The sequence below is a fragment of the Castanea sativa genome, chromosome 11, assembly GCF_040712315.1.
Source record: "Castanea sativa cultivar Marrone di Chiusa Pesio chromosome 11, ASM4071231v1".
NCBI lineage: Eukaryota > Viridiplantae > Streptophyta > Magnoliopsida > Fagales > Fagaceae > Castanea > Castanea sativa.
The window spans coordinates 22,800,114-22,821,500 of NC_134023.1; the positions used below are offsets into that span (position 1 = coordinate 22,800,114).

Genomic DNA, 21,387 nt, shown 5'->3' on the forward strand with positions numbered 1-21,387 from the left:
TTTTATTTTTTACTTCCCTATCCATAATAAATTCCTAACTCCACTAATGCTAACTCTCCTAGAAAAAAATTTTAGAGCACCACAATTAGAACATGACATGTATCCTGTCATGTACAATGCACATAACTCAATTAATTAGTTGGGTTAAGTGAGATGTATGAATTTCACATTATGAGACACATATCATGTTTCTATTGGTGGTTGAAGCCCAAGACTTCAAACATGTTTAGACATATAGAAATATAAGTGTAAAATAGATTTGAATAAAAGTACAATAAATTAGAAACATCTTTCCCCTATACCTGGGCTGTCCTTCTATACATTGCTTAAACACCTAATTGGCAAATTCTTACCAAATTATTTAATAAAAAAACAAGTATTTGTATTTCCTGGGATTAACCAATGTCCTTCTCTTATTTCTCTTTTTTCTTCTTCCATTATTTAATACCTCCCATCTCCTCCTTTAACATTTCCTACACGTATTTCTCCTGTTTTTTTAATCCACTCTTGAGATTGATCCATCTCCCCAATCCCCATTGATAGGCTTTGCTTATTTTATATACCAATGTGTGGACGTAGATCAAAACATCAAATATATTATTTATTTAACGGGTGCAGAATATGTATTTAGTTTTTGAGAAAAAAAAAAAAACATGCCGAAAGAGAATTTATAATAGTTTACAACATGTGCCCACCTACGGACACAACCATTCTCACTCAATTTTACAACTTTTGTGTGATAGTGAGTAGTACATCAACGTAAAAAAAAACATGCCCAAAGAGAATACCTCCCATCTCCTCCTTTAACATTTCCTACAAGTATTTCTCCTGTTTTTTTAATCCACTCTTGAGATTGATCCATCTCCCCAATCCCCATTGATAGGCTTTGCTTATTTTATATACCAATGTGTGGACGTAGATCAAAACATCAAATATATTATTTATTTAACGGGTGCAGAATATGTATTTAGTTTTTGAGAAAAAAAAAAAAAAACATGCCCAAAGAGAATTTATAATAGTTTACAACATGTGCCCACCTACGGACACAACCATTCTCACACTCAATTTTACAACTTTTGTGTGATAGTGAGTAGTACATCAACGTAAAGTGATGAGTCGCACAAAGCAGAAAATGTCCATCACTCATGAATTAGCTGTGTAATTGGTTGTCTTTAAGATTATATTTACAACATGAAACAAAATTAGCTAGTACATAGTTTATTAATCAAAGTGATTTGATGTATATAAGTGGTAGAACGTCTTATGATGAAGTGACAATAGTATCTAAACTTGAACTTAAATAAAAATGTCATTCCAAAACCCCATTTCTTCATTTTTGACATATTCAAGTTCTTCAAAATTTGGTTGAGCATGAGAAGCTTTTTGAACTCCCTCCAACTCCATCATGGTCTTTATCATCGTAGGTCGTTTCTTTCCATTCAAGTGCAAACATCTTTTTGCAAGGTTAGCAATTGTCATGATGTCATCTTTATTACCATCCTTCATTACTTGGGTATCAATATATCCAAGAGACGATTCTCTTTTTAATGAATGAATGAAATATGTAGCAAGATTCCGACCTTCTTGTGATCTCTTTAAAGAAACTGGTTTTTCTCCTGTTAAAGCTCAATAAGGACTACTCCAAAACTATAAACATCACTCTTTTCTGTAAATTGGCTTGTTTGAAAGTATATTCTGGATCCAAGTACCCAAATGTACCATATACCAATGTGGTCACATGAGTTTGGTCAATGGTCATTGATTTTGAAGTTCTGAAATTTGCTACTTTTGCTCTATATTTGCCATCAAGGAGTATGTCTGATGATTTTATGTCTCAATGGTAAATGGGTAGTAAAGCTGCTGAGTGTAAGTAAGAAAGAGCTCCCGCAACTTCTGTGGCAATTCTTAAGCGCATATCCTATGTTAGCAATGGAAACTCTTCATTTTCTTCGTGGAGATACTGAAAAAGTGTGCCATTGGGAATGAACTCATAAACTAACAAAGGAACTTTTGTTTCAGAACAACACCCAAGTAGTTTAACCACATTTTTGTGATTGATTTGAGAAAGAATGATAATCTCATTAATGATTGTTCAAGATTTCCCTCATCCACTGTGTTGCACTTTTTAATGGCCACAATTCTTCCATCAACTAACATTCCTTTATAAACTATACCTTGTCCACCCTTACCAAGAATTCTATTTTCGTTAAAACGGTCAGATGCATTTTCTTACTCCATTGAACTGAATAATTTTGTCTTCTGAACATTATTTTCATTTGAAGATAATTGTTCTTGTAATAATAAACCACCATTCCTTTTGAAATTTTTTTTCTTGAGCTTGATTTTGTTTCTTTTCTTTATCACTTTGTATAACCACCATGTAATAAGGAGTAGAAACAATACCCCAAAACTTGTACAAATAACTGCAAACAACAAAAAAATAAAATAGAAATATCAGATTAACCTAAAATTGGGTTATATAAACATATGAATAAGTTTAAAATAGATTTGAACAAAAGTACGATGAATTGGTAACATTTTTCCCACGTTTTGAATTATTTTCTCACTTTTTTTTTTTACAATTAATATTGTTAGGCCAGCAAGTAAGGAAATGGCACACGTGGCATCTGGTTATCAAGCATAAGTGTGTGTGTTTTAATAAATATGTTTAAGTGGCACCATGGTATTTGCGATGGTTTCATGGGGAATTTGGCATCAGCGAAATCAAGTCCTAAACCACAGACCATGTTGTACCTCGGATCAGCTCATGTTGCAGGCAAAAGAGAAGCTAGCGGAATTCTACACTGCGCTGCCACTAATTCGTCCAGCAGCACCAAAACCAAAAGAAAAATGGAAGCCACCAGATGCAAGCTTAGTCAAAATCAATTTTGATGGTGCAATTTTCAGGGATGAGAACAGAAGTGGTATTGGCGTGGTTGTCCGTACCCACAAAGGTGACATCACTGCGTCCTTAGCCCAGAGTATATCCCCAGCACTTCAACCAGCAGAGATCGAGGCAATTGCAGCTGCACGTGCTCTGGAATTTGGACATGAACTAGGCCTTACTGAAGCTGTTCTTGAAGGTGATGCAGAGTTGATCATGAACTCTTTCAAGGCAGGCGGAGCAACATTAGCTTCAGTGGAGCCCCTCATACAGGATGCCTTTATTTTTTCAGGTTTATACACAAAATTGCTATACTCTCACTGTAGAAGAGACGGCAATAAACTAGCACACAGTCTAGCTAGATTTTCGATTCATGTTTCTAATTATACACCATGGATGGAGGAAGTTCCTTATTCCCTACGCTCTGTAGCAGAACATGATGTAGCCAATTTGGCAATTCAAGTTTAATAAAGTTCCTTAAGTTCTTTCTCAAAAAAAAAAAAAAAAGTGTCACCATGGTATTGATTAATTTATACTTCATCAATTACCTTTTTTTTTATTATTATTATTATTATTATTATTATTTTTTTTTTTTTATACAAGATAGAATTTCTACTCTAACATAATTTAAGTGTATATGTGCATGAAGCTTCCTCCTGGAAACTTAAACCTCGGCCCTTACCCCCCCACACCTTACAAATACTTATACTTGTAGAGTGACCATTACACTAAAAGTGTGCAGTGGTTCATCAATTACTTAAAAGCTTATGAGAATGAATCGTAGAGCCATCTAATTAAAGCACATGAAGATCACATAGTGTGCGATAGAATGAATCGTAGAGTCATCTAATTAAAGCACATAAAGAGCACATAGTGTGCAAACATTTATTCGAAGAACAAACGTATTGCGATAACTGTCAAAGTTGAGTATAAATAGAGGTCGGTTTTTCTATATATAAAAAAAGGACATGCACACTTTTTTTTTTTTTTTTTTTTTTTTTTTTTTTATGAACGAAAAAAGGGTAGGGTGCGACCAACGTGGTAATCTTACCTGGGCGTGATCATAGTAGCACCCTACCCATTAGGTCCGGGGCCCTGTTGGGGTGCAGAGGGGCTGTGGTGAGCCATAGCTTCCTAGCCCCACGAGGGATACTAGTGAACCTTGAGCTGCTAAGGGAGGCTACTCAAGTGAGTCCATATTCAGACTCGAACCTTGGACCGCACACTCACCGCATCTTGCGCATCACCCAAGAACACTAGACCACACCCCTCAATGATTAAAAAAAAAAAAAGGACATGCACACATCAACTAAAACCCAGACCCATTCATGATCAATTGCATAGTTATCCCCCATGCTTGTAAGTGCCTCATCGCCTCTCGTGTGCCTATTTAGGAGTAGGACTGTAGGAGTAGGCTCTTGTAACTTAATCAATTAATCTTTTGTAATCTAGGCACTTTTAATCTTAATGGTTAGTTCATTGTTTGTAAACCATTTTATTATCAATAAAGTTATATATTTTGTTCCTCAAAACTTGGTTGTTTTGTGCAGTTAAAGTTATATTAAGATAGGCAGTGCTCAAGCCTATTCCTTTTTGGTGCGAAGTCCTGTGAGGTATCATAGTGCAAACAATCCGGTTATTTTAGTTTGTAGTCCAAACAAATATGTTCTCACAATATCCCACAGCCTAAATAAATGAGTGTTAGCTCCTACTTAATTTCTTAGGAAAAGGGAAATTTAACTTATTTGTACTTGATTTTTTTTTTTTCAGGTAACAGTACAATGATGTATTGTGTTTTAAATGGCATAGTAAAGGTGTTCATAGTTTGGGACATTTTGTCACCCAACAAAAGTTTCTCCCTTATCTAATTTTGCAATATGTCCCTAGGTAGTCTTGCCTTAAATGAGCTTAAAAACCTAGTTGACAAATTCTTACAAATTATTTTTACAAACAAGTATTTTTTGGGAAGATAAAATCTTAGGGAGCATCAAAATGAGTTGTTAATATAACATATAGGGCATCACATAACTCAAAAGACTTAAAGCCTTTAAGTTTGGGCCTAACTATGTTATATTAACCACTACTCCTTCTTGACATTCCTATTCAATGTAGAACTTTGGTCACATGCATATATTCCTAACAGTCTCCCCCTTATGTGTGAATCTTTGCCTTTTTGTGGGCTTTGACCAAGCCGTATTTGCTCTTCCATAGCCTATGCCCTATTTCCATAAACAGAACATCATTCATGAGTGTAGACACCTCATTTTGTACCCCTTATAACTTGAGCCCTCATTCTCCAATGACAACATCATTAGAAGGGTCTAGGATTGGTCTAGGGCCTGGCTAAAGAAACCCTTTAACTTGAAGGATGTTTAGGAAGAGAAAAACCTTACATAAACCCTAGGCATGCTTATGTAGGCTCTCTACCTATGCACACATGCTTCAGCCCTGCGTACGCATCCTTGAGCATGCAGACGCACCCATTAGGGTTTCAGAAATGATATGTATGGAAAATTTTTGATACAAAATGCGTATAGAGTTAATACCACATTAGCTAGGAAAAGACATGCACCCCTCTTTGAACACTATAAAAAAGGCCCCACGACCCTTTTTCCAAAAACACCCCGAATCTACTCCAAAAAAGTGAGTTAAAGAGAAGCTTTTTACTTCAAAAAAAATCCTAAATTTAAATTTCTTGGTTTGGACCTATTCGGGTCTAAGCCCACTAACTAAACTTACTAACCCTTTCTAGGTATTTGTTTTGTAGATTGACTAAGGGAAACATTCAAAGTCAAAGCTCCATGAGGTCTTTGTTTGAGATATAGTTCTTCCTTTTCTTTTCATTTCTTTCAAGTTCTTTAATTTTTTTTTTCTAGCCTTAATATCCTTTTGTGTAGCTTAGGTTTCCTACTTTAATAATTTGAAGCATGATAGGTTAGATAGGATGTAGTCTTTATGTGTTGTCTGCTATGTGTTTTTGGACAAGGATGCATGCACATGCGCACACATGTTTAACCCAGAAACCTAGATTTGTTTGTTATTTAATTTTCTTTCTGATTTTCTTAGTTTATGTACATGTTTAGGTTCTATTTAAGTCTTTTATGCTTGATTAGGTTAGTAGTTTGTAGGTTAACATGTTTTTAATGCTTTCTTAAATCGAATTACAGACTATGCTTGGATAAAGACATGAACATACCTAAGAACATTATCATGCATTTGATGTATAGGTGTTGTGATGCGGTGAGATAAGTAAAGGTAAGACACACATTACAATATGAACATGCATATGAACTTGATGATGAATATGATATGTTTGATAAACATGAAATGAATATGTTGAACATTTGTGAGTATGATGCTTTAAGGATGATATGCTCGTTGCCTTGTTACCGCCTTGAGATAATGACATGCTTGCTCCCCTTGTGTTATGTGATGTGTTATGCCATGAGAAAGAACATGAAATGCTTAGATATGAATGTTAGGTTATGCATATGGATGTGATGAATGCCATGTCTAAATGTATGTTAGGATGTGATTAGATGCCATATGATGAGATGGATGATGAATATGAGATGTATATGATATGCCATGCTGAGATTAATCCAGGGGTATGTATGTTAAGGTAGGATTAATATGTGTGTGTGTGTGTGTGTGTGTGTGTGTGTGTGAGAGAGAGAGAGAGAGAGAGAGGTGTGTGTGTGCGTGTGCGCGCGTGCATGTGTGTGTGTAGGATAGTTTATTAGAGGACCATTTGATAGAATTAGGATACAAAACACAATAAGTGGAGGCCAACCCATGGGTAGGGCAAACTTGAGTGCCTAACACCTTTTCATCTTTGTATCTTAACACCGAACACAAACTCTGATAGATCAGGCCCTTTGTAAGGGGCATATACATGGCTCCTAGACCTAATCTAGGTGGTGATTCCATGAACTCTTCGTCACCAATCCACTCGACTAAGGCATACTCACTAGAGCGTGGAAATTGTGCATAGCAAGGTGAGTTAAACAAAAGATCAAAGCACAGTGGGTGTGAGCACTTGCGCCCACAATGAGCCTTTCGTATGCCATCCGTCAAAGCCCATAGAAGAGCAAAGACTCACAAAAGAGTATTCCAATGGTGCTTGATTATGGTGAAGTGCATGGTTTCAATGGATATGAATGTAAAGGCTAGTTTCGATGGATGAGTGTGGGGGGTTGACACGTGGTACTTATGGATGACATATGAAAGGCCCATGGATGACGTGCTGGTGATGGAAAAAGCCCATGGCAAATGGGAGCAAGTAGGACTTGGTTAAAACCCATAGAGAGATAGAGATTCACACGTGAGGGGAAGATTATTGGAAATACATGTGTTAGTTAAGTCCTACATAGAATAAAAATAGCAAGAGAGAGTGATTAATATAACATAATTGGACACAAATTCATATGCTTAAGTCTTTTGAATTTAGTAGTATGCATGTATGTTATATTAACTATTCAGTTGGAGACACCAAAAAGTGTCAATCAAGTTTAACTACAAGGCTTTTGATGTCCTCTCGTAAACTTATTTTTTATGGGATCCTCTCGTATTTTTTTTTTGAGAGAGAGTTTCAACCTATGGCGTCCACTTCTAATGATAACTCTTTATTATCAGACCAAGACAACAATCATTTTTTGGTATAGGCAAGGATTGAACCCCAAATCTCTTATTTAGCCATCAGAGATTTTACTAGTTGAGCTAACTGGGACTCACGTCTCTCGTAATCTTAATATAACAGTAAAGCTTACTTTAAAATTGTATATAGTAATTGATTCAAAAATCTAAATTAAATGAATTAAGAATTATACAGCTTTATAAGGAAAACTTGTCTTTTCTCCATAGATTTCTAATCTTTGATAACAGACAATATTGTGATTTTAGTGAAATTTTAATTAGAAAAACATGGAAGAGTGATGAGTAATGCAATTCAACTAAAAGTATGAAACTATCAATTCATAGGATGCATAATTTTATCCTTTAGTTATAGATTACTAAAAGAACAAAAAAAATTAAAAGCTAATAGATTCTTCATCTTCTACACGGGCATGTACTTTAGTAAACTAAAAGTTTATATATCCATGATCTAGCTCGGAAAGGTTTGATCAAGTCATTCCCTGTCATGATCTATATTGAGTTGAGAAAAGCCAATAAACTAAAAGTACAGATCTATTTGCCAAATAAAAAGAGAAGTATAGATAGATGCATATTGACTCATAGAGAAAATCCACAATTCCATTAAAAAAAAATTAACTAAAAAATAAAAAGAATTCTACGAGAATTAAATGGAAATTAGAAAGAATTTATCACCATGGAGTTACGATCGATGACAGTTGTTCAGTTCCTCTTAAATGTCATGAACCTTAAGCTATAGCACCTCTTAAGTGACATTATCATGATCTTGTTATTATTTTTACTTAATTCATTTTCCAAAATTTAGGCATGCCTACAGCGCATTTAAAAAAGAAAAAAGAACATACCTATAATGGCTATCTTTGGTAGAGACTTTCGCCTGTAGCAATTGTAACTGCCTACTGTATTCCCACAAACTGATATGTTAATTAGGGCAATCATTAGTACTTGATGGGGATAAAACAAGCATGACGGGTGATATGACCAAGGTGGACGGATGCGCTGTGGACGGACAGGTAGAATGGATGCACATAATTTCCCCCGTCCTTCTCCGGGCTACCTCAAGTCATATTATATGATTAGGGCTGACGTGTCCTTGATTGTAATTCACACCAACATGTATATGAAGAACTCTTGCGCTACACGTTAGGCCTTGATTGATAATTTATATAAGGGAAAGAACTCTAAGAGATACAGATTTTCACGAGTGACTCTCCTAGAAGGAAAGGATTACTTGACCAAGGCGAGAATCTCGGCCCTACGCTACTATATATACTCCAAAACCCTCACAAAGCAAGGTACGCACATTTGACTCAACTCTAGCACTTTAGGGTTGAAAAGAAATTCTAACTTGACCTTCGGAGGGTTTTTGGCCGGCACCACACCCGTGCTCTCTCTCTCTTAGGTCTCTTTGTTTTCTGTTTGCAGGTTTGATTCGAGTTGGAGAGTGCACGCAACTTATTGGTGATATTTTCGACATCATCATTTGGCGCCGTCTGTGGGAATCTCGAGAGTAAAGGGAAAACTAATTCAGCCTTTGCTCTATTCCAAGGACAAAAAGTTGCATGGTACTCACCAGATCAATGGCGACAGTCAACAATCAAGGCGAAGAACCGCATGCTACAGCGCTAGAAAGGCAAGTTCAGACGCTTGCTGCTGCTGTTGAGTGCCTCACTAAACAGAATCACGATTTAGAAGAGCAACTACGGCAAATGACTGCCCACCAAAGTGCACCAGGGGAGGACCAGGAAGTCGCGAGCCCGGAGGGGAGGAATGCAATCAGGCCTGAAGGTAGCACCGCACCAACAAGGCCAGAGAGACCAGAGACAAACCCGCCATCTGCCTCGGACTCCCTACCACCGCATATCACAGCCGAGATGCAGGAGATGAGGGAACACATGGATGTGATGATGAACGCCCTTAGAGGACGGGTATCCAGCAACCTGGACGACCTAGTCCATAGAACGGATTCGCCTTTCACACCGTTGGTAAATTCATGCCCCGTTCCTCCAAAGTTTCGCATGCCCCATGTGGAAAACTACGACGAATCTAAAGACCCGTTGGATCACCTGGAGTCTTTTAGAACCCTAATGCATCTTCAGGGTGTACCAGATGAAATCATGTGCAGGGCTTTTCTCACCACCTTGAAGGGGCCTGCGAGGGATTGGTACAGCAGGCTGACGCCTAATTCTATTGGCACTTTTAAGGAACTGGGCGCACAGTTCGTATCACACTTTATTGGAAGTCATCGACACAAGAGGCCTATTGCGTGTATACTGGGCATTAAGCAACAAGAAGACGAGACGTTAAGGTCTTATATAGCCCGCTTTAACAAGGAATCCCTCTCGATAGACGAAGCAGATGACAAGATACTTGTGGCAGCATTCACGAACGGGCTACAAGAGGGTAAGTTCTTGTTCTCTCTATGCAAGAATGACCCAAAGACTATGTCCGATGTATATTACAGGGCGACGAAGTATATGAACGCGGAGGATGCCTTGCTGGCCAGAGACGACTATAAACCAAGAAAAAGGGAAAGACAGGAAGATACGAAACCAGATAATGGACGAAAAATGGCAAGGACCAGAGGTCGACGAGAAGACCAGAGATCCAAACCACCTTCGGGGAGGTTTACAAGTTTCACCCCCCTCACAGCCCCAATTGACCAGGTGTTAATGCAAATCAAAGATGAAGGAACCTTGACGTTCCCGGGCAAGTTAAAGGGAGATCCAAACAAGAGGCCAGGAGATAGATACTGTCGTTTTCATCGTGACCACGGTCATGATACGACGGACTGTTATGACCTGAAGCAACAGATCGAAGCCCTTATTAGGCAAGGAAGGTTGCAGAGGTTCGTGAGGAAGGAGAGAACGGATCAACCCCAGGAGCAGAATCCTAGATGGGAAAACAAACGACCCAGACCACCGGTAGCAGACATACGGATGATAATAGGGGGCAGTACTTCAGCGGGGTAGTCTAAAAAGGCCAGAAAAAGCTATTTACGGACGGTGCAAAGTGTCCAGTTGACGGGCTCTTCACTAGAAAGAATACGACGGAACGGCTCCAGTATCGAGTTTTCTGAAGAAGAGGCCCGACGCCTTCACCACCCCCATGACGACGCGCTTGTGGTTAGTATACAGGTAGTAGACTTCAACGTCCACCGAGTTCTAGTGGACAACGGGAGCTCAGCAGACATCCTCTACTACCCCGCGTTCCAGCAGATGGGGATTGCAAAAGAGCGCCTGATCCCGGCATGCACACCGCTCGTTGGCTTTGGGGGAACCCGGGTCCATCCTTTAGGATCCGTCACATTGGCGGTGACAGTAGGAGACTACCCGCAACAAATAACCAAGGATGTTTCCTTTCTAGTGGTTGATTGCTCCTCAGCGTATAATGCCATACTCGGACGACCCACTCTCAACGCATGGAAGGCCGTCACTTCTACCTACCATCTGATGATCAAGTTTCCCACTAAACATGGAGTTGGAAAACTGCGCGGAAATCAGGTGGCTGGGCGGGAATGTTACGTAGCCATGATGGAGATGGATGACCATGTACAGGCAATGAACATCGAAGAACAGAGAGCAGTGGCAGAACCCGTGGAGAAATTGGAAGAGGTACAACTGGACGATTCGAGGCTCGACCAGACCACCAGGATAGGAACCTCGGTCGACCAAACGGTTCGACATGCGCTCCTACTGTTCCTCAAAGAGAACCAAGACGTGTTTGCGTGGAGCCATGACGACATGCCAGGGATAGATCCGTCAGTCATAGTCCATAAATTGAACGTGTCACCCTCATTCTCTCCAATGCGACAAAAGAAGCGCGTGTTTGCCCCCGAAAGGGATCGAGCCGCAGCAGAGGAAGTGCGGAAGCTACTGGAAGCGAACTTCATACGTGAGGTGTACTACCCAGACTGGCTGGCAAATGTGGTAATGGTCAAAAAGTCAAATGGGAAGTGGAGAATGTGCGTTGACTTCACGGATCTGAATAGAGCGTGCCCTAAAGACAGTTACCTGCTCCCACGCATTGACGCCTTAGTGGACTCCATCGCAAGACATGAGTTGTTGAGCTTCATTTGTGACAAGCCAAGGTATAATTAGATTAAGTTGAAGAAAACAAATCAAGAGAAAACATCATTTGTGACAAGCCAAGCGCTTTTTTGCTACAAAGTGATGTCATTCGGGCTCAAGAATGCAGGAGCCACATACCAGCGATTAATGAACAAAATGTTCGCGCACCAAATTGGTCGGAACGTCCAAGTCTACGTAGATGATATGTTGGTGAAAAGCGCAAAAGTGGAGTGATCATCCAAAGGATGAGAAACCTACAAGTCCACAAAGTGGACGGATCATCCAAAGGATGAGAAACCTACAGGTCCACAAAGTGGACGGATCATCCAAAGGATGAGAAACCTACAAGTCCACAAAGTGGACGGATCATCCAAAGGATGAGAAACCTACAGGTCCACAAAGTGGACGGATCATCCAAAGGATGAGAAACCTACAAATTCCACAAAGTGGACGGATCATCCAAAGGATGAGAAACCTACAAGTCCACAAAGTGGACGGATCATCCAAAGGATGAGAAACCTACAGGTCCAAAAAGTGGACGGATCATCCAAAGGATGAAAAGCCTACAAATCCATAAAGTGGACGGATCATCCAAAGGATGAAAAACCTACGTCCACCAAAGTGGACGGATAATTAAAAGAATAAAAACATACAAGTCTACAAAGTGGACGGACCATCCCAACAAATTCTACAAAGTGGACGGGACATACAGAAGGACAAAAACCTTCTGTTTATATAGTGGACGGATCCACTGAAGAGCTAAATAAATAAGCAAAATAAAAAGCAAAATTCAATCAAAGTGAATGGATAGACATACTGAAGATATCATGCAAAGCATAAAACGACGGGTTAAAATATAAACGGATTACCCAAGAAGTATCAATAATACAGTGCAGTTCAATCACAAAAAGTTGAACAAGTACAGAAAGTGAAATTGTCCTCGATCGCTACAAATTACATTAATCTTTAATTGTGACGGGTTCATCAGGGCCTTCAAGCAACGGCTGAAAAGAGTCAGCAATGGTCGTTTCTTCTGTAGCTTTAGCGACCCCGTCATCACCTGGAACCTCGCCAAAGAGTTCCTTTGTCCCTTCAGAGTCAACGGGGTGAGCAGGGGTTCGGGCCTCAACATCTATGGTTATGTGAGCTAAGTCCAAGTCAGGGAATGACGCCTTCACCTGACGGATGCAGTCATCGAACCCGTCGCTAAAGGAGGAACCAAGCTCCGTCAGAAGGGCGTCGGAATCTCGGTACTCTCTGACAGCATCAATTTTTGCTTGAAGAATATTGTCGTCATGGGCTTTCACCGTCTTCCTGAGCAGCCTCACCTCCTTCTCTAAGTTCTCGCGAGCCTGCTCGGAGAGCGCCAGCTTCTTCTCATGACGGACCCTCCATAGCTTCAACTCGTCCAGTTCTTCCGCCGTCGCCTTTGCCTTAGCACGTACCCGTTCAAGGGCTCTTTCTTGGGCCAAGCAACGGTCTGACAGGCCCTTGGCCATTAATACACCCTGCAACGGTTCGAATAGAAATAAATTCAGGACGGATAAGAACGAAACAAAGCTAAAATGACGGAATGGGCCTATGACAGTAACTAACCTGGGCTAAGCTGTACAGACATGTCTCCCCCATGGTCTCAGTGGCATGGTTCCCCAGGTCTTCATAATCTTCATCGGTTATGATGGAGCCAATACGACGGAGAGCGTATTGGGGATCTTCACGAAGCAGGACGGGGGGCTTCTCCTTCACGGGGTCGGGGTTGGTCATCAAACCCTTACCCTTGCCAATCCCTAGCTTAGGAGCTGGTTTGGCCGTGCCGGACCCCTGACCGGCAGGTAGACCCGTCACAAGTTTTTGCTTCTTGGAGTGACGGTCCCACCTCTCAGTAGATGGCCTTTTAGGAGCCGTCTGTGACGGATCCACCTTTGAGGCATCGCCCCCCTGCTTCTTTTTTGCTGCTTGCTGTTTAATGATAGCCCATCTCCTAGCGTCATCCATTTCTACAAAAGAAGACGGTCAACAAAGGAATAACATAAACAGATTATCGACGGAAGGATTCCAGAACTTACGTTTGCGAACACCTGAGTCGTATCGTCTGGCGACGGATGTAGGTTCAGGACCGTCACAATACCAATGTAACGTATCCAATATGACGAGCTTCAACCAAGTCTGTTCAAACAACTTTGTCTTTTGGAAAATTTTCTCCAGAAAATCGAACTGTTCAGTTGAGATAGGTGGACGGTCCCTCGCTGTGAAAAAAAAAAAAAAAAAAGGGTTAAGAAAGAATCCATGAAAATGAATGACGGTTAATGAGTAGACGGACTCGTACCAGACGGAGGCATTATACCCCACGTTTTATCAACCGGCATGTAGTCGTCGTCGCCTGGATGACACATCCAGTTATCTCCTCGAAGGAAGAAGTAACCACCCTTCCAGTTACGGTTGGAGTCTGGGGTCTCAGATACTAGCCTAAGTACCGGACTCCTCGGCACAAAGCTGTACATCCCCCTTGACTTTGTAATTTCGGACGGACGGTAACAATGAAAGAATTCTTCCACTGTCAACCGTCTAGCTCCGTCCGACATAACGCCGTACAGTACCTCGACGCTTAGGAAAACCCTCCATGCGTTCGGAGATATCTGGGTGACGGCCAGACCCAGGTACTGGAGGAGACGACGGTGCAATGCACTTAGGGGAAATCGGAGACCCACTTTTAGCATCTGCTCGTAGACACCGACATCTTCAAGACCGTAGTAATAGCATTTTTCTGATTTGAATGGTAGACGGATGGATATGGTGTCGGGTATTTGGTATTTGTGCCTCAACGTGTTGAAGTGCGCTGACTTGATGGTTGACACAAAGTCATTCACCGTCCATAAAGGGAGCAGGACGAACTCCCTGAAGCCATCAGGACCAATGACGGATTGGACCGGGGGGTCGACACCGTCCAGGTTGTCAGTCGAGTCATACTCTGACCCGTCCATATCTTGCCCTTCATCTTCCCCATGGGAAGGAGAGCTAGCTGACGGTTCCCTCTCCCCACTGGAGGTGTCTCGGTCTGCTTGACCTGATGAGAACACCTCTTCGTAACCCGCTCCCTCGCGGGCATAAGATTGACTACTTGACGCCTCACTAGACATCTGACACCTACATATGACGGGTAAAGGAAGCCTAAGGCTCTAGATTTATACCGACGACGGGACCAACAAGGGAAATAAGGAATGAAACGCTGTATAAGAATAACTTACAAGTAGACGGCGAGACACGCACGACGGAGAAGTTATCACCACGTTTTTTTCCGGCTTCCAAAGGAGACGGTTGCTCTCTGAAAAGGGTTGACGGTTACGCTCTGATCAGAAAATTCTCTAACAAGTGTAAAAGTGAATACAGTGGGTGGTATATATATAAGGGGAACAGCGCGGTGGACGAGGGGACGCCTCGATTCCAGCAAACAACCATTAGAATTCCTCCACGTGTCCCTGAGCATTTATGACAGCATTCCAGCCTGTCCGTCAGAAATTATAACCGTCATTCCATGAGACCGCTTTGGAGAGATGACGGTATCATGGAATGAGGGGGCAACTGATGGGGATAAAACAAGCATGACGGGTGATATGACCAAGGTGGACGGATGCGCTGTGGACGGACAGGTAGAATGGACGCACATAATTTCCCCCGTCCTTCTCCGGGCTACCTCAAGTCATATTATATGATTAGGGTTGACGTGGCCTTGATTGTAATTCACGCCAACATGTATATGAAGAATTCTTGCGCTACACGTTAGGCCTTGATTGATAATTTATATAAGGAAAAGAACTCTAAGAGATACAGATTTTCACGAGTGACTCTCCTAGAAGGAAAGGATTACTTGACCAAGGCGAGAATCTCGGCCCTACGCTACTATATATACTCCAAAACAGTCACAAAGCAAGGTACGCACATTTGACTCAACTCTAGCACTTTAGGGTTGAAAAGAAATTCTAACTTGACCTTCGAAGGGTTTTTGGCCGGCACCACACCGGTGCTCTCTCTCTCTTAGGTCTCTTTGTTTTCTGTTTGCAGGTTTGATTCGAGTTGGAGAGTGCACGCAACTTATTGGTGATATTTTCGACATCATCAGTACTAGAATTGTATAGGCTCTTAACTCTTAAGCATTCTTTCTCCAACATGGGGTAACATAAGCAGACCATAAACATAAACAGAACAGAAACTCAGCAACAAAAAATAAACAAATAAACAGAAACTGTAAATTTCTTTAAGACTTTTTCCCCTCACCTCGTGTGTGTGATAAAAATATTTAGTATTCTAAAAAAAAAAGAAAGAAACAGAAACAACCGAAAAATGTTGATGGCTCAATCAAAAGCTAATTAGAGTGAAGGACGTGGACAGGTTGACATTAAAAAAAACTAAGAAAAAAGAAAAAGAAAAGAGAATTGTCCAACTATAGAAATAAGGACGTATAATATTTATTATATTATAAATTAGAGTATTATACTATATTTTTTCAGAATACGATTATTATAATTGGAAATAATTAATTTATAGTTTACTTTAGATTAATTCAGGTTAGAAATTAAGAATAAGTTGGTGTATTTTAATAAAAACAAATAAATAGTGATATACATAATTTTGCTTTTGCAAAATTTATCATGAAATGTTATCCCAATTAACTCAAATTTTTATTACAAAAATATTAGTAACTCATAACCACATTCGTAACTTGTTTTGTTATTATATTGTGATTAAATTATTTTAATAACTTACATGTATCTTATTTCTATATTTCCCTGAGAGGTGTACCTAGAAAGCATTGTGAATGTGCAAAAAACATGTAAAAATCGTAAAGCTCATGGATGATAAATATGTGCATAGTAAGGTAGATGGTTAGATTTTACAGAATCTATCACAGGCGACTACACTAGGTTGACGGACAAAGAAGTGAAGCAACATGATGCATATTGTAGGTGGATGGATCACCTACGGTGGACGGACAATGAAGTGGACGGGTACCAAGTGGACGGTGGCAAGGCCACGTGGCGCCCACCTAGTTTAATTGGTCCTCAAGGAACTTCAAATGGATATGACTTGTGCTCCACGATTAACCCTAGTGAACAAAATCTCTATATAGAAAGGATCCCGTAAAATAAGTGCATTTATGAGGATCTTCTTTACAAGGAAATATTCCTCTCCACCAAGAAACCAAAGTCAGTTCTACACTACTATAAAAACCCAAAACCCTCAAACTCTGGTACTCCAGCTCTCCGCCAACAGAATCTCTATATGGAAAGGTACGCATAATTCACTCCATCTCTAGCACTCTAGAGTTGTGAAAATTCCCTGACTTGACCTTCGAAGGGTATTTGGCCGGTACCACACCGGTACCCTTCGTAGGGTTTTTTCTTCTTCTTTATGTTATGCAGGTCTTGTCTAGGGTACGTGAGAACCATGCGACTAACTGACGATTTTCGGCATCATTAGTTGGCGCCGTCTGTGGGAAAGAAGGTAAGCTATATTATTGCTTCTCAGACAAAAAGTTGCATGATGCTTACTTGCTCGATGACGACCACCAACAATAACCAAGGACACGAGCCACGTACCACCGCCCTTGAGAGACAGGTTTAGACTCTTGCCGTGGTTGTTGTACGCCTTACCAAGCAAAACCATGACTTAGAAGAGTAGTTGTGCCAAAGGGACCTCGAGCCCCGAAATCAAGAGGAGGAGTAAGAGGGCGACAACCTTCAGCACACTAACGGTAGCCAGAATAGGGAAAGGCCAGAAGGTAGCAACACCGTGAGTAGACCGACGACCACAAGTATCACCGCACCGAACCTGGTCGCAGATATGCAGATGATGAGGGAACAAATGGACCTAATGATGAACGCCCTCAGAGGATGGGTATCAAGCGATCTAGATGAGCTAGTGCACCGGACGAATTCATCCTTCACTGCACCCGTTACTTCGTTCCCTCTCCCGCTGAAGTTTCGTATGCCGTAAGTGGAAGCCTACAACAAGTCAAGGGATCCTTTGGACCACCTGGAGACGTTCAAGACCCTCATGCACCTGTAGGGCGTAGCGGACGAGATCATGTGCTAGACCTTATCCACTACATTGAGAGGTTCTGCAAGGGTATGGTTTAGCAGGTTGACGCCAAACTTTATCAGCACTTTCAAGAAGTTAAGCGCCCAGTTTGCCTCGCACTTTATCGAGGGACACAGGTACATAAGTCAATGGCATGCCTGATGAATATCAAGCAACAGGAGGATGAGACACTAAGACCTTACATCACCCGCTTCAACAAAGAGGCCGTCTCGATTGATGAAGCTGACGACAAAATACTCATAGCCGCGTTCACGAATGGGCTACGAAAGGGAAAGTTTTAGTTTTCCTTATATAAGAATGACCCAAAAACCATGTCGGATGTACTTTACAGAGTGACTAAATACATGAATGTAGAAGACGCATTGCTAGCTCGAGAAGAAAAGCCCAGGAAAAGAGAAAGACAAGAAGAAACATGACAGGATAGGGGGCGAAAAGGCCACAAGGACAGGAGACGGACGAGAGGATAGACACTCCAAACCCCCCACTGGGAGGTTTGCAAACTTCACCCCGCTGAATGTTCCAATCGATCAGGTACTGATACAGATCAAGGACGAAGGATCCCTGACGTTCCCTGGTAAGCTAAAAGGTGACCCCAAAAAAAGATCCAGAGACAAGTACTGCCATTTCCATTAAGATCATGGTCATAATACATCCGACTGCTACAATTTGAAGCACCAAATAGAAGCCTTGATCAGGCAAGGAAAATTGAAGAGGTTCATCAGGAAAGAGAAGACGAACCAACCACAAGAGCAGGGACCCCGGAGGGAAAACGAGCGCCCCAAACCACCCATAGGGAACATAAGGAAGATTGTAGGGGACACCACAACTTCCTGTTTGACTAGGAAGGCATGCAAGACCTACCACCTGATGATCAAGTTCCCCACCGACTACGGGGTAGGAAAAGTACGGGGAGATCAAGTAGCGGCACGCGAATGCTATATCGTCATGCTGGAGATGGACGACCATTTACCAACAATGTGCATAGAAGAACAGCGAACGGTGCTAGAACCAGTAGAAGGGTTGGAAGAGGTGCTTCTTGATGACTCTAAGCCTAAGCAAATGACAAAAATAGGTACTCTTGGTTGTCTGCCAGTCTCTCACGAATCTTCTCTCGAAATCCACTTGGTCTTCAATGAGAGCTTGAGTCTTCACACTCTCTCTCACACACAACCCTTACAATAAAATCTCACATAAAATACAGGGTAAACATGATCGAACATAATTACAAACAAATTTGGCACAGAATTAAAGCCAACACAAAATAGTTGTAAATAACAACTTTACAATCTATCCCATTGGCTATTCCGTGACAAAACCCCTAAACAGACTTTAAGCTTAAACGTAAGCTTAGGAACTGTAAGATTGAATTTATTCAATCATTTTGTTGGCTTTATTCCGTACCAATTTGCTTGTAATTTAGCATTTAGAAACCCTGTATTTAGGTGGGAATCATGTAAGGGTAGTGTGTGAAAGAGTGTGAAGAAAAGCTCAAGAGTGTGCATTCAAGCAAGTCCTCACGACTGGCAAGTCGCCAAAGGAGGCACACGTATGAAGCATGTAGAGGTGCTTAAGAGCCACGCCAGCTGGAGCACTACAGGACAAAACTTCCAGTCTAGCCAAACAGTTAGCTCGTGACTCAGTCAAGTCACGAGGTCAAGTTGCCAGACCACTCTGTTTGGGAAGAACTGACCTTTGGCATTCCAAACACACACCAGATAAATACCCTTTATACCCACGTATTGTAGAGAGCTTCTGAAGAGAATTTTGAGGGTGAAACCCTAGAGAAAAACAAGATTGACTCATCCACAATCTTCATCCTTTGATTCTCCAAATTCCTTTACACTCACCCTCTCCATTGTTACATCCTTGAGAGGTACATTTAGCCAAATCATTTTTCTCACCATACCCATATCTGTGAGAAGGTTATTTGGTGCTTGGAAAGCAGTTAGGAAGGGACCAATTGATATTGGTTGATGCTATAGGCTGTAGTGGAATCCGGTAAGCTAGAGAAGACAAAGGTTCGGCAGAACCTCATTGGAGCAAGAAGCTTGGAAGGATTAGGTACACTAGGTAGATTAGGCTTGGAGGGTCTTCTGCTATTCATGTATCCCAACTTCATTCTCTAGTGGATTATTGATCACTTGGAGGGCAGTGAAGAGGTTTTATGCCGAGGACTTCGATTTCCTCTTCAATAACACATCGTTGTGTTATCTTTACGTTTGCATCTCTCTTCCCTTAATCTTTACCTTTTAATTCCTGTTGTAGTTGTGATTACTTTCAGTTTAGATTGTTTTACCAATTCTGATTTAGCTTATTTTCATATTCAACACATACATTGTTTGATAATAAGCTTGTGTTGGTAATTTGTAAATTGGGGGTCTAAATGTTCATAGGTGTTTTACACACTTTTTGAACATTCAATTGGTATCAAAGCGGGTGTACTTGTGGTTTAAATACCTAAGTGTGATCCTTGACCCCTTGTGTTTATTTGCCATGGATAGTGCTTTGTATGCCTTTATGCATGTTTTGGATGTTGATGAATGTAACACGCCACGTGTTTGTGAAAATGCTTCTATGAGTGATAATCATTATGATTGTGATTCTATGTTTCATGAATCTTTGGGTGTTGTTGATATTCCTAACATCAAACTCTTGAAGAAAAATTCTAAGAAGTTTCAAAAGAATTTGAGCAAGTTATTTTGTGAAAATGATGATTTGATTGCTAAGCTCAATGAATTCAACAAATTGGTTGAGAAATATAAGAAACTTACTGAAAATTCTCTTGAAAAGCTGAAAGAGTTTGAATGTTTGAATATGGACTTGGATGCTAAACTTGTTTTGTCTAACAAACTTGCTTTGTCTAACAAACTTGCTTTGTCTAACAAACTTGTTGATGAGCTAAAATGTGAAAATGAATCTCTTAAGATGCATGCCAAGTGTTTGATTGCTAAACCTACTGTTAAAAAGGATGAAAATATTTGATGCAATCATGTTATGGTACCCGATTTTGTGTCTATTGTGTGTTCTACCTCAAAGGACAAATCGGTTTACATTCCTCCACACAAAATAAAACAAAAAGTGGAGAGAAAGGCTCTTAATCCTAAGCCCCTGTTTAGGTCCCATCCTAGGGAATTGAGTGGATCTAAGTTTGTTCCTAATTGCCATCATTGTGGTGTGATTGGTCATATAAGACCCCATTGTCAAAAGTTGAAAAGAGAACAAAATCATGTTGCTAGATTCCTTTCCAAAAAGCCTAGTGGACCTAAACACATTATTTGTCACTATTGTGGTGCTTTTGGTCATCTAAGACCTCATTGTTCTAAGTTTCATGCTGTTAAAAGAATTAAAAGAAAAGAGAAACTTGAGCTTCTTGGAAGTTGTGCTAAAAAGGATAAACCAGATTTGAGTGAAAATAGCATGTTGTTATAGAAAGTGTTTAATGCTCTTAACTCCTTGTCTATGCGCATCTCCAGTTCTCATTCTTCCAACCCTCGTCTCACTTCTCATAAGACACTCATTCCAAACAATCATTCTGCTTGGATGAGGAAGGGTTTCTATGGTTGAGCTTTTGCTCTTTTAGTCCTTGATCTAATTCTTTCGATCTTTATAGGACCCTTCATGCATTGAATGTCATATCTTCATGCATTTTGTGCATCTTGCATTTCTTTGTATGCATTGCTTTTG

At 40.7% G+C, this 21,387-nt stretch overlaps 1 pseudogene; it reads right to left on the reverse strand.

The window, feature by feature from the left end:
- Positions 1 to 1,225: 1,225 nt before the first annotated feature.
- On the reverse strand, positions 1,226 to 8,476 carry LOC142616242 (wall-associated receptor kinase-like 10; annotated as a pseudogene).
- Between the last annotated feature and the right edge of the window lie 12,911 nt (positions 8,477 to 21,387).